General features: G+C 36.4%; 1 protein-coding gene across 2 annotated transcripts in view; it reads left to right on the plus strand.

Moving 5' to 3' along the window:
* The first annotated feature begins 860 nt into the window (after window positions 1-860).
* The window catches only part of LOC107749627 (transcriptional activator GLI3-like), a 230,462-nt gene continuing 222,438 nt past the window's right edge, over window positions 861-8,884 (plus strand). For both annotated transcript variants that reach the window (XM_016564794.1, XM_016564795.1), the window contains exon 1: window positions 861-1,227. The gene's annotated coding sequence lies outside the window, so the exon portion shown is untranslated. The remainder of the gene's footprint in view (window positions 1,228-8,884) is intronic.

Genomic DNA, 8,884 nt, shown 5'->3' on the forward strand with positions numbered 1-8,884 from the left:
AATCATTCATAATCAGGTCACTGATTATGAAGCTTTAGAAAAAAAAAAGTACACAACAGGATTTATTTTGCCTGATAAATTACATCCCAGCAGCTTATATTAATTGCTTTGTGTTTTATATTAAATGTTTTAGTTGTATAGTTATCTTGTCATTACGTTTATTTATTTATTTTTTATTATTTGTTTTTTATCAGTGTATACTTTTTAAATTTGTATTTATTTATTTATTTGAATTTGTGCTGGGTAGTTTCAGAACCCTCTTAAACAAGCTTTCTACCCATTTTATTTAGCAGTTTTTAGTGTTTTCTTCTCCCAAAGTTCTTGTTTTCCCAAAGTTCATTACCATATTTAAATTACTTAATGCATTGACAAACTTTAGATAATGAATTTGCTCATATTAAGGATCACCCAAAGTGATGCACCCAAAGACCGTTATATGGCATGTTTGCTTGGTAAAAATTAATTAGCGTCAATGCATGTTATATGCTGGCAAGTTATGTCTAAAACGATTTTTTTTTTTTTTTTTTCTAGTGCAATTTTCTCAGACTTGAGACTTGAGACTCAGGCATTTAAGTTACAACTCTTAAGAATCAGCTTGAATGTTTGCTTGGTATCACTTTTCATTACACTGTCAGTGTTACACAGGGGAAAAAACACTTATACGTTACAAGTTACTTACGTATTTACATAAACACGCACACTGTAGCTTATTGTAAAGTGACCATTTCGTTTTTCCTTATTAAACATCACTCAAGAACGTCTCAAGAAGGAGCGCTGGGATAAGGCAAGGAGAGAGGGAGGGAAAAGGGGGCAGAAGGAAAAGGAGGGGAGGTAGTGTGCCTGCTATCCGAAAGGGAGGAGTCAGGCACAGGGACAGGGCAGCTGGAGCTCCACACTTCAAATCTTCTTTACCCAAGAAACTCTGCATTACAGTCTTAGTGATAAACATTTAGGAGTTTCACGAGTCGCTTTACTTTTGTGTTTAGGCTTTAGGTATGTAGACAAAGACTGGGCGCTAGTTCAGTGCTGGGCTGCCCCTGCCAAGAGCACGCAGGAAAAAAAAAAAAAAAAAAAAGAAGAAGAAGACGAGTGAAAAAAGAAAAGTCCGCAGAGCAGTTTTGGAGTTTAAAGTGAAGAAGCTAAGAGTGTCTGTCTGCAACTAGCATCTGCACGCGAGCGAGAAGAAAGTCTGCGAGGACAGGACAGAAAAGTTTCGCAACTGAACGAGTAAGTGCAAGAAATGTGCAGTTTTTCCGAGCCTCTTTGGTTCCATGAAAGTTTTGCAAAAAGAAAAAGAGGGGGGAAGAGTCGTGTAAAACGTGAAATGCGATACTCTTGCCAGTCTGGTGCAAAAATATTACATTAAATCAACAGGAGTAACGAAATAAAAGAGCGTTTATTGTCAGCGTTGGGCTGAATTTTCTGCTTCACAGAAAGTTCGGCACAGTCGTTTTGCAAACTTTGGGCTCTCATTGTCTAACTCGCGGCCCCTATTGGTCTGTTAAAATGTTTTGAAAGTGTCCCAATGCTTTATGCTTGTTACACTGATAATTATCTGTAAATAATAAGAACCATCACAATGCAGCAGGTTTCAGTGCAGTGTCTCCTTGCGACAGTTTAAATATTTCCAAATGCTTATGTTTTTCTTGGAAATAGTCCAGCAGTAAAATTGGGGGTCCCTCATCATATTGCAGTGTTTTCCCTCGCCATAATACCATAATTTAAAAATATTTAAGAAATCTATGAAATCTTACGCATAGACAGTAAAACGACAGGATGTTTGTATTATTATTATTATTATTATTATGGAGGTGGGGGGAGTACAACAAAAAAACTATGTTAGATAAATCTAAATTGGCATATTTAATGTAGGCTAATAGACGCAGCAAACATTTTAAAACAATTATGCGCGATGGTCCTAATATGAAAAATATTTTATCTATTTTATCTATTAAGTGTAGCCTACGTATAATTGAACACAGAAAATTGCAAACTGAAGTTTATTTGCAACATTAGTTTTGCAAGTAAAATCAAAGTTACAGCCTGCAGAAATACTGTAAATTTATGGCACTTTTTCCACACACTTTGAATTCAATCACTGCTTATGAAAACTGTTAACATCGAGTAGAAATTATTGTGACAATTTAATAGATGGAAACAAACATTTTACGATAATGATGTAAACATTTTAACAGTGTGTGATTATTACGAATTTGTCCGTTGTCGGCTCTCTAGGAGGGAAAAACGCAAGAATAATAGCCTAAGTGAAATAATTGCATCTGACTCCGTTTCTATTATAATAGCCTAATGCTTATTAACATATTTTATTAGTGGAAATGATCGTCATTTACATTTTGAATGTGGTGTAAAGTTATTGTGTCACAGCACTTGTGTAGATAGACTTTTCCAAACTTTCCAAACACACGGCAGCCCAGAAAAGACTCACAGCCGTGTAGCTTGGAGACTTACGAACAACCGTGTCCCGCCAAACCACTCCTGACACCTGCGCGCGATTAACTGACGACCTGTAATCTCATATTTAAATTCAAAATTCACATTTCAATTAGAAGTTTTTAAATTAAGTGGTTTTTTGTTGTTGTTTTTTTTGTGCAAGTTTGTACTGATCAACAGTAATAAACGTAGGCCTATATTAACAGGCATATTGGTTTGTAGAGCAGCTTGTGATGTTACACATTTTAATTGTAATTTATTATAAGCCCAATAAAAGTAAACGGGGCCTGCTCGTTTTGCCTATAATATTGTATGTTTGAGGTTTGCTTTCCTTTTCTTTTCTCTCTCTTTTTTATCTTTATTGCATTTGCTTTTTGCATGCATTTTACGAGAATCGTTTTCCAGTAAATTGTCTATAGCCTACTGAAATCTGTATTATAGCTACGAACCCAGGTCTTAATTCAGCGCACATTAAATGCTAAATGCGTTTGTGTGTCAAATTTTCTCATACAATTACATGCAATTAATAATTTATTATATTAGGCCTATATTCTTTGTAATATGTCGGTTTTTATCCGGTGACCTATGAATTTGCATGCTACGTGTCAACAGAGGTTAAAAGGAATATATGTATTTTAATCTCTCAAATTTAAAGGCCATAACAGAGATGTATGCATTTTAATGCCTTAATGTTGTTATGAAATAAACATTTCATTTGAGCTCTTAAATTTGAGCTCTGTGATGATAAAGTGTTCTCTGATAAGCCAGACCTCAGTGTGATTAGAAAAAAAAAATCACAGCATGAGTTTTTGAGTCTGTGTTTATCTCTTGTTTCTATCTTGCCTTTTGGGAACAAATTTGTACATTGTTGATTTTGCTTTAAAAAGGAAATTAAATTGTTTAAAAAGTAAGTGATATACTAGATTCTCTAAATTGTGCTTTGCAAGTAACCTGAATTTAAATGATTATGATTACATTTGCTCAGCATGCAGCTCAGACTTTATCAAATTTGTATTATTTTTATAACATCATCAAACAATGATTCTATAAATGTGCCTGAATGAAACGCTCATTTGCAATTATTTGTTTAAACAGGTGTAGTTTTGTAAAAAAAAAAAACACTAGCTGCATCATGAAATATCCACAGTCACTCATGTGTGGACCAGAAAACAAAACAAAACAAAACAAACAAACAAAAACCAAACAAAACAAAACCAAACAAAACCAAAACAAAACAAAACAAAACAAAACAAAACAAAACAAAAAAACAGGAGTTTAATATCATTACTTTCAGTTCAGAGTCACTCATCAAACAGGGATTTATCACATTTCATATATGCATGGCTGCATTGCAGAACAAAATGTAATTTTTGCAGGTCACTTTTGCCAGCCATACTGCCATACTGAGCACGCTATGTCACCAGCTAATATTAACAAGCAGAGATGACATGCGATTATCCTCAATGTCATCCCACCCTCTCCTTCCACCCACCATATGTGCATAAAACCCTCAGATTAGGCCTGCCATTGGAAAGGAATGCCCGTTCCTTTAGCATCCTAAAGAAGTTCTACCTGTCTTTAAGTGCATGTGGGAATAAGATGACTAACAAGCGGCATTGAGATGCTAATGTGGGTTTGAATAGCACTGTGCTTATTGTCCAAACCAATAAGGAACAAATGGATGAGAAATTTGTGTCTCTGCGAGGCCGATAGCTGGTTGTGATCCTGGAAGGATCCCAGATGTGTGTTTTTTTTTTCTTTTTTAATATCCAGTGTATTTGGCCATGTTTAGCATTTTTGACCCTAACAAGCAGCCCCTGATCGAAAATTGCCCGGATACCTTTGTTGTGTGGTGCTGTGGCGCATTGCTTCCACTCACTTCTGTCAACAAGCCAGGACTTCCAACTGAAACCTCTTACTTAGATAATCCTCAACTTTGATATGTTCGACATCAAATGAAAAGGGCACAAAGAGTGAGAAAGAGGAAAGGGAAACAAGTGAAAGTGAGTAATTGAGAAAAAGAAGCAGTGCTCTTGAGCTGTGGGCCGCATCAGATGAGAAGTTGAGTGTTCGTCTGTGTTTGTGTCTCAGTGGAGGGGGTCTCTAGCTTTGTAGGGGGGCTTGCTCTCAAGCTCTCTCTCTCCTTTTCTTTCACCCATAATCCCTAGGCCCAGTCATCCCTTCAGGGCATTCCTCAGATCTGCCTCTATGTCAGGACGACCCCTTCCTTCTCTTCTTTCTGTTGCCCTTTCTCTCTTTCTTTTTGCTTTATCTCCTTTTACATTTTATCTTCACAATTCTTTTTTCTTTCTTTTTATATATTTATATATATAGTGGCCCCAAACAATATATGGACATGTTTGGGCACTTATGCCACACTTGGATGAAGAAAATATATGGATTTTATTGTTTAATATACAAAATGTCACAACAGGACTTTGCTCAGAAGTAACTTTACTTTTCAGAGTAGATTTTTGTATCCCAGCTGGTTTTTATTAATATGAAGTAATTTCTCCTCAAGTTCAAACAGTTGCCCTTAAAAAAAAAAAAAAACTCATGCTGTGTTGTTCCTTCTCAATTTTTTGCTATTAATTTTGACTTGTGTTTGCCCCTTCCATTGGTTGTACTCCACAGCGGTAACTTGTGAGTAAACCAGTTCATTCACATACAGCCTACATACAGTCACAGAAAATGAGCAGGTTTGTACAAAAGTATGAGAGTGACAGTTTGTTTTCACTGGTGGGGCTAGCTGCTGGACACTCAAAATTGACCTGCCAATTAACCTGGCCATTTACCTTTTTTTAAAAGAAGCATTAGAGGTAGAAAAATAAGTTAATTCACCAGAAAAAGAGAAGTTTTCAAGAAATGATTCACTGTCCTGGTTGTGAAAACCATCTGTAAACCTGTGAGAAGTGTGGCAACGAGAACTAAGTATTTCCCCATTTGATGGCAGGGTGTGTTAAGGACTTGTGATGGAGTGGTTGTGTGTTGTTATAATTGCACAGGTATGTTGGTTTTGATGTGAGGTATTTTGAACAAATGTGAAAACGCTGCAAATAGAGGGGGCACGCACATAGAGGGGACAGATAACCTGCTCCTTCCATGTGATTGATGTCTCTTGTTATCTGCGCTGCTATTCACTAGAGTGTCAGGCATCTTTTAGAGATGAAGAATTGAAGTTCTCTAACATTCTATAAAACTGAACTTTCATTCTGTCAATATTTTAGATTATGCTAACGGATACAGTTAAGATTTTAAGCATTTAATAAACAAACATACAAACAAATAAAAAATAGATTAATAAAGATTAAATGTAATACAATAAGTTAATTTAAACCATTTAAACTATATAACTGAAGTATATAGTTAAGATAACATTTGATAAAATAATACAATTAAATAACACATAATAATAAAAAAAGAAATAAAAGGTTAAAGGCAAAACAATAAAATATAAACCATTATTTATTTATTTATTTATTTGAAATATTTTAATCATCCACATTTTAGTGACTTAACCTTTAACCCTAAGGTCAGGGAAACAAGGCCAGGGGAATAGCTGAATAACAGATCCGTATGTAAAAAGTACTGAGGCATGTGTTCTCTCTAAATCCCCAAGTATAACTCCTCTCGTTTGCCTGTTCTTCCCCATGTGTTTTACACTCTTCTCTGTCCCCTCTGAGTACTTTAAAAGTAAATGTCAAAGCCCTTGCCTCCCCGGGCCTTGGGGAGTCCCTATTTACAAAAACAAAAGAGGAGACTCAACTATATGAGCAAATTTCAGGCATGCCTGAAAGACTACCCCATTGTCATCACAGCATCTAAAGACTAATCGCTTTTTCTCATGCAAAGTGTGCTGGTTTTAAGGGCCCGGGTATAGATGAAGTGAGAAGGAGAGAGAGGGGAGAGCTGTGTACGGGGGGCTTTGTTTTAACAATACTCCACAGGGAGCTTTGAAGGGAAGGCAGGGGCTATTGGAGGGGTCCCTCTCCCGCTGAACAAAGACCAGCTCCTTCCAAGCAAAGATAAAGGGAGGGGGTGGAGGTAAAAGTTTTACAGACTAGTTCCCTCAAGGAGATTTTGGAGTGGAGGGGAGGAGAAGGGAGGGAGAGAGGGAGTCTTTGGAGTCCTCTGTTGTTTATAGCGATAGTGTGTCACCGCAGATTCCCAATATGACACAAAAACATCTCTGAGGGGCAAGAGAGGAGGTGGAACAGAAGATAGGATTGGGCGATATGAGAATGTACTGTGGGACTGCAGAAGTGTCAATCAGATGAAATTTTGTTATTCCGTTTATACTGTGGCTACTTTATATACACATGAGAGTAAACCCCCCCCCCCAAAAAAACAATGTAATATGACAATACAGTGCATGACATGTTCCCAAACAAGTTCAGTTGTTTGTCTTTTTTGAGTTTAGTTGTTTACGGTTGCTAAGCAACATTGGATATTTGTTGTGTTAATATAATGCAAGTGATGTGCAGTTGCATGTATATTGACTTTTCTCAGCTCAGTCAGTCAGAATTTAGAGTTGATTCATTTTTTAATAGTAGTTTTGTTTTGTTTGTGTCCTTCAACTGAAAATAATGAAGTTGTTTTTTTAATTGGCTGAAATGTGTCTATTTATCACCATCTAGTTGTTTATTTATTTATATTTTAATTCACTGGATTGTCAAATAAATAAAAAGCATTGTGTGCGTGTTTGTATGTGTGTATAATAAGTAATACCATGATAAGAGTTTGCTCATACTGCTCTCCCCTAATAGAGGCAAGCATGAGCAGCAGAAAAGCTCTTGCCATGTCACTCGAGAAAGCTGTTTTTATCAAGAGGGCTCAGCATGCTTGGGAAATCTTTTTCTTGTAGGAGGACAAGGTTAGACTTTTCTATGGAATTTATTATTCAGTCACACTTACAACCACAGGTACACACATACACACAGTCCTCTTTAGGTTGCTAGCTGCTCTCGGTGGACAGCGAGCGTGCCATGTGCCGTCATAAAGGCGCTTCCAGCAGCCGCAGTTTAGAGCGAAAGGTTCCATTTGTCAAAGGTGCTTGAGAGTGCCCCCCCCATGCTACCACGCAGTTTGCCGAAGTCATTGTCTGAGAAGAGGCAGGACATTACTCACTGCTCAGGGAAAAAGAGACTTGGGGCCCCAGGCACCCGGACTGACCGGATTTATGAATGGGGAATTGGGTTTGCATACGGTGAGTTAGTTACTGTGACAATAGAGCGCTTTAGACATGAACTTGACCGGGCTGATGTCTACCATATGAGGAACAGAAAGATAGGGAAACATAAAGTGAGTGGGAGGGATGTGTGGTAGGGGATGTTAGCACATTTGGTGTGCCATGTTCTGCATGATAATTCTAAAATGTCACAAAAGTGCATGTTTGGATGCTGGTCTTTTGTATGTGGGTAGCTGACATGTAATAATTTTAGGAAGTTGACATGTACTGCATTGTGACATGGTAAACTTAATGTAAAACTATATATATATATTTCAATTCTTCAATCTAATCATAAATGTAACAATTATATTAATTAATATAAAAAACATTCCTTATATTACTTTTTATTATAGATATATATATTTAAATAAACAATATAAATGTAATAATAAATATATTTAAAATAAATATTTAAAAAAATCTATGAAAATTATTCATTTATTTAACAAATATTTTAATGTATTTACATATTTTAATGTAACCTATTTGAATAAAAAAAATATTTTTTTTGAGTATGGGATAGTGTATGTTCAGCATATACTTTTCTTCATGGGAGACTTGTGATGTGGATGCTGGGAGATGTTAATTTTTTTTTCAGAGAAAAAAGTGGTGAGGAGAAAAATAATGCAAAGAAGACAGTAAAGACGAAACATGAGAAGAGGGGAAGGAAAGTGTCAAAAGAGAGAAAGTTTGGAAGACTGCAGAAAAGGACAGAAAAGGAAGAGGGGGTAGAGAAACATGGAGAGAGAGTTAAAGAGAGAAAGAGTTGAGCTGGAGTGTTTCTTTCCCCCTCTCAGAGCTCAGTGTGTAAGCTTGCGTCTACCTCCCAAAGCTGCTTTCACAAAGAGATTTACAAGACAGGTTTCTACCTCCCTGCATTTCAAGCGTGTGTGTCTGTGTATGTACGTCTGCCCACTTGTGTGAGTTATTTCATGCATATAAAGTGCATGCAAGCAGAACACTGCTGATTTTCACGTGATTGTTTCAGATTGGACTATATTTCAGTATGTGCGCTGGCAGGGCCGCTGCTGGTCAAATGGGTGCCCTAAGCAGGATTGTATTGTTGTGCCCCCCTCCCTCAAATATTATGGAAGTAAAAAAATAAAATAAAAAAAACCTACTATAGGGGTCAAAATAGAACTTTAATAAAATATAAAAGTAAATAAATAAATTGTATTATTTACAAATTACAAATCTAGACAG

Source organism: Sinocyclocheilus rhinocerous, unplaced genomic scaffold, assembly GCF_001515625.1.
Source record: "Sinocyclocheilus rhinocerous isolate Xijiao unplaced genomic scaffold, SAMN03320098_v1.1 scaffold1423, whole genome shotgun sequence".
Classification (NCBI taxonomy): Eukaryota; Metazoa; Chordata; class Actinopteri; order Cypriniformes; family Cyprinidae; genus Sinocyclocheilus; species Sinocyclocheilus rhinocerous.